Genomic DNA, 6000 nt, shown 5'->3' with positions numbered 1-6000 from the left:
CAGAACTGTTTTGATTGAACTGGCTAGTGGTTTATCAATTTTGTTAATTCTTTCAAAAAAAATTTTTTAACGTTTTATTTATTTTTGAGGCAAGGAGAGACAGAGCATGAAAAGGGGAGGGTCAGAGAGAGAGCGACACAAAATCTGAAACAGGCTCCAGGCTCTGAGCTGTCAGCACGCAGAGCCTGACGCGGGCTCAAACTCACGAAGCGCGAGATCATGACCTGAGCCGAAGTCGGCAGCTTAACCGACTGAGCCACCCAGGTGCCCCTGTTAATTCTTTCAAAGAACCAGCTTCTGCTTTCATTGATCTGCTCTACTGTTTTTTGTTTTTTGTTTTTGCTTTTTGGTTTAGATAGCATTAATTTCTGCTGTAATCTTTGTTATTTCCTGTCTTCTACTGGTTTGGGGTTTTATTTGCTATTCTTTTCCCAGCTCTTTAAGGTGTAAGGTTAAGTTGTGTATCTGAGACCTTTCTTCCTTCTTTGGAAGGCCTGGATTGCTATATACTTCCCTCTTATCACTGCCTTTGCTGCGTCCCAGAGATTTTGGACTGTGGTGTTATCATTTTCATTGGCTTCCATGTACTTTTTAATTTCCTCTTTAACTTCCTGGTTAGCCCATTCATTCTTTAGTAGGATGTTCTTTAGTCTCCAAGTATTTGTTACCTTTCTAAATTTTTCTTGTGGTTGATTTCAAGTTTCATAGTGTTGTGGTCTGAAAATATGCATGGTATGATCTCGATCTTTTTGTACTTGAGGACTGATTTGTGTCCCAGTATGTGGTCTATGCTGGAGAACGTTCCATGTGAACTGGAGAAGAATGTATATTCCCCTGCTTTAGGATGAAATGTTCTGAATATATTGGTTTAGTCCATCTGGTCCAATGTGTCATTCAAAGCCATTGTTTCCTTATTGATTTTCTGATTAGATGATCTGTCCATTGGTGTAAGTGGGGTGTTGAAGTCCCCTACTATTATGGTATTAGTATCAATGAGTTTCTTTATGTTTGTGATTAATTGATTTATATATTTGGGTGCTGTCACATTTGGAGCATAAATGTTTACAATTGTTAGATCTTCTTGGTGGATAGACCCCTTAATTATGATATAATGCCCTTCTTCATCTCTTGTTACAGTCTTTATTTTAAAGTCTAGATTGTCTGATATAAGTATGGCTACTCTGGCTTTCTTTTGTTGACTTTTCTCCATCCACTCACTTTCAATCTGAAGGTGTCTTTAGGTCTAAAGTGGATCTCTTGTAAACAGCATATAGATGGATCTTGTTTTCTTATCCATTCTGTTACCCTCTGTCTTTTGATTGCAGCATTGAGTCCATTGACATTTAGAGTGAGTACTGAAAGATATGAATTTATTGCCATTATGTTACTTGTAGAGTTGGAGTTTGGTGGTGTTCTCTGGTCCTTTCTAGTCTTTGTTGCTTTTGGTATTTATGTATGTATGTATGTATGTATGTATTTTCATCTTTTCTCCCCTCAGAGAGTTCCCCTTAAAATTTCTTCTAGGGCTGGTTTAGTGGTCACAAACTCCTTTACTTTTTGTTTGTCTGGGAAACTTTATATCTCTCCTTCTATTTTGAATGACAGCCTTGCCAGATAAAGAATTCTTGGCTGCATATTTTTCCAATTCAGTACATTGAATATATCCTGCCACTCCTTTCTGGCCTGCCAAGTTTCTGTGGACAGGTCTGCTGCAAACCTGATCTGTCTTCCTTTTAGTTTAAGGACTTTTTTCCCTTGCTGCTTTCATGATTCTCTCCTTGCCTGAGTATTTTGTGAATTTGACTATGATATGCCTTGTTGATGGTCGGTTTTTGTTGCATCCAATGGGGGTCCTCTGTGCTTCCTGGATTTTGGTGTCTTTGTCTTCCCCCAGGTTAGGAAAGTTTTCCAATATGATTTGCTCACATAACCCTTCTACCCCTATTACTCTCTCTTCCTCCTCTGGGACCCCTAGGATTCTGATGTTGTTCCTTTTTGATGAGTCACTGATTTCTCTAATTCTTAAATCATGCTCTTTTGCCTTAGTCTTCCTCTTTTTTTCTGCTTCATTATTCTCCATAAGTTTGTCCTCTATATCGTTGATTCTCTGCTCTGCCTCATCCATCCTAGCCGCCATGGCATCCATTGGAGATTGCAGCTCAGTTATAGCATGTTTTATTTCATTCTGACTAGGTTTTACTTCTTTTATCTCTGCAGAAAGGGGTTCTAATCTATTTTTGACTCCAGCTAGTATTCTTATTATCATGATTCTAAATTCTGTTTCAGACTTCTTGCTCGTATCTGTGTTAGTTAAGTCCCTGGCTGTTGTTTCTTCCTGCTCTTTCTTTTGGGGTGAATTCCTTCGTTTCATAATTTTGAAGGGAGAAAAGGAACTAATGAGGAAAAAAATTTTTTAATTAAAATTTTAAAAAATTAATATTAAAAAATTAAAAACAACAAACACTCACAAAAAAATCAGATAAATGATGCTAGGTGTGTTGGGTCTGGGTGTTGAAAGGGGCTTAATAGATTAGAGAAAAAAGGGGAAAGAAAAAAGAAAAAGGAAATCATTTGACAATTTGAAAAAATACAATGAAATAGAATAAAATGAAATGAATTTTCAAATAGAATTTGAAAAATAGCTTCAAATAGAATTTGAAAAAATTTACACATTGGGGCGCCTGGGTGGCGCAGTCGGTTGAGCGTCCAACTTCAGCCAGGTCACGATCTCGCGGTCCGTGAGTTCGAGCCCCGCGTCGGGCTCTGGGCTGATGGCTCAGAGCCTGGAGCCTGTTTCCGATTCTGTGTCTCCCTCTCTCTCTGCCCCTCCCCCGTTCATGCTCTGTCTCTCTCTGTCCCAAAAATAAATAAACGTTGAAAAAAAAAATTTAAAAAAAAAAAGAAAAAATTTACACAAAAGTAAAAAATATAGTAGAAAAAATTAAAGAAAAATATTTTTAATAAAAATTGAAAATAAAAATAAATTGTTTCTCTTTCTGTATTCAAGAAAAAGAAAAGAAACAAAAAAAGAGAAAAAAAAGAAAATTGAATATATGGACCAGCAAACAGACTGAAATAGGATTGAAATTACTTCATTTTACCCTAGAAGTCAAACTATGAAGTACTTTACAGTCTGTAAATTAAGCAGGCAGAGAGACTTGTGTTCCTGAAAAGTGAGGTTGACCCAGTTGGGTGGGGATTAGTGTAATGGCTTTGTTCTCCACTAGATGGCGCTACTTAACTTACTGGGGTGGATTGTTGTGGTGCTTGTAGGTGCACATGCGCATGTGTGGGAGCAGTGAAAATGGCGCCACCCTGCTACCCAGTCTCTAGTATCAGAACTCAGTTCTCTAGATCAGCAATCACGCACCCATCCTTTGTCTTTGACTTTCATCCACTCCCACTTTTACACTGTCCGTGACCAAGCCCCAGGCAGCACCTCCCTCCTGAGTTTTATCTCAGATGCGGCTGTGTTTCCCGACCCCTTATTTCTGAGGGACTGAGGCTTTGACCCATTCTTCCCCTCTGCGGGAGGGTCTCACCTAGCAATGGCCGGGTGCCAGCCACACCCAGGAATGTTTGCAGGACTGTGCTGCTGCCAATGCCCAGAGACTGTGGCCAGGTGCCAGTCCACCCCAGAAAAAGTTCACGCAATCGTGTGGCAGCAGTGTTTCAGGGATTATGGCAAATCACGACACGCATCTGGCACCCAGGCTTCACCCCCCCAAGGACCTTGTTCCAGTACCAGCGAATGTGGTTGTTCTCCCGGGTCCACAGAGCCTCTGCCAGATGTCCTCCTAGCAGGGGAACCACCTCTCCCCTCGTGGACCAAAGACCCTGGACTTCACTCTACTCCTGGTGATTTGCCCTTCCCACCAGAGCACCACCAGTTATCGAGCTGCGGAGTTTCAGACTCTGCACCCCCCTGTTTATTCAATCTTAATGGAATTTAAACCCTCTCCTTTCTCCTTTCTCCCTTTTTAGTTCAGTCCCTGTGGCTGTTTCCACTTTTCCACTTTCTCTCTGGCTGCTTTGGGGGGGGGGGGAGGAATGCTTTTCCCATATTCTCCCCGCCCCCTCCCATCTCCATCCTTTCTCCACAAGCAAAAACAGCTCCCTGCCCTTCATAGATTCTCTCTCCCCCAGTTCACCTCTCTGCCCTGCGTACCTGCTGAGTTCTGTGGTTCAGGTTGTGAAGATTGTTGTGTTAATCCTCAAATCAGTTTTCTAGGTGTGCAGGATGATTTAGTGTTGATCTGGCTGTATTTCATGGACACGAGACACACAAAAAAACCCTTCCATGCTGTTCTGTATCTTGGCTCAATCAGAAAACCCAGAACTATAATTGTGGACCTCTAACTCCAAAGCCCACCCTCTCACCACCTGTACACCATCATTGTAGGAATTAAAATGTGGCCCACACATCTGTGGTTTGTTTTGATATCATTCGGTTTGGGTTTGAGTCTTTTATAAGTCTATTAAAAAAAGGTTCTTCTGGTAACAAGGCTTGTTAGACCATGCTCACTTTGACTTCCCACTTTGAGCTCTACTGACATTCTGCTGGAAAAAATAATGCAGCTCTGGTTTTTAAATCTTACTTTATTCAGAAGAAAATGATATTAACCCTTAGAATTTATCTCATTCACAGGATCTTGAAACTTTAGTCCGAAAATGACTGAGTCATGAGAATGCAATTGGTGGTTCATGAATTTGTTTGTACATTGAAATCACTTAGGGAACTTTTGACATTCCTGATGACCAGGTCATATCAGAGACCAATTAAACTAGAATCTCTGAGGGAGGCACCCAGGCATGGGTTCCCTAGGCAATCTCAGTATGTGGTCTAGTTTGAGAACCAATGATCTAGGGGTACAGAGCAAGATTCTTACTTTACAGGACTAACTTTCCAACATGTGTATAAAAACTTTCATGTCAAAAATTTTTTAACATTTATTTATTATTGAGAGACAGAGAGAGACAGAGTATGAGCAGGGGAGGGGCAGAGAAAGAGGGAGATACAGAATCTGAAGCAGGTTCCAGGCTCTGAGCTGGCAGCACAGGGCCCGATACGGGGCTCGAACTCACAAACTGTGAGGTCATGACCTGAGCCGAAGTCAGACACTTAACTGACTAAGCCATCCAGGCGCCCCTCATGTCAAATTTCAACCACATATTCTGTGTCACCCCCAAAACTCTGGCAAGTAGCCTGCAAAGCAAGGACTGAGTAAACTTTGTAACAAGACAGCCTTCAATAGTGGAGCCATTTCCAATTACAATATACATGCAAACTGCAATTTAAAAGACCATGGGCTTCAGCGGGCTTCCAGGCCAAGATTGGATTCCATTACCAGCACATCCATTCCAGCTGGAAGAACTGGATCTACAAAAGGAATTCTAGAGAAAGACCTGCCAAGCCTATTTATTCAGCCTTATGAAATTCTTTTGACCCCTCCCTTGGCTGTACTTTGTACCAGACCACCCAGGTGGATAACACATCTCATTGCAAGCCTGCCTGGAGACTGGAAACAAGCCACAGCCACATCAAGAGCACTAAAAGCTAAATATACTCCTGAGCCCCCTGCAAATAACAGGTACCATTTAGGACCATGATAGCCTGAAGGGGACCCCCTAAGTTTTCACTGCTCTGTGGTGGCTTCAGCCTGGGAAGAGAAGTGGCAACCATAACTAGGAGATTCCCACAGTGAAGTAATCTTGGAGAACTCTGTGGATATGCAGGATAAATGGTGCCAGGACTAACTGTGCGAACTGGGAAACCACAGAACAAATCCTGCTTATGGGATTCCTTGTAGTCTTTACCTTGCTTGCAATGATGGTTTGCTGCTGCCTACCAGAAACTTCTTCCTTCTCCTCCACCTCCCTTCTTCATCATACAGGGATGAACAGCAAGAAAGGCATCCCTAGAAAGACATGTTCATGGCCCCATGAATGCATAGATATGAATATGTGGATCTATCCTAAGAAGGAAGAATACAACGAGTA

Source organism: Prionailurus bengalensis, chromosome D4 (genome assembly GCF_016509475.1).
Source record: "Prionailurus bengalensis isolate Pbe53 chromosome D4, Fcat_Pben_1.1_paternal_pri, whole genome shotgun sequence".
NCBI classification, from domain to species: Eukaryota; Metazoa; Chordata; class Mammalia; order Carnivora; family Felidae; genus Prionailurus; species Prionailurus bengalensis.
This window is presented reverse-complemented; position numbering follows the sequence as displayed.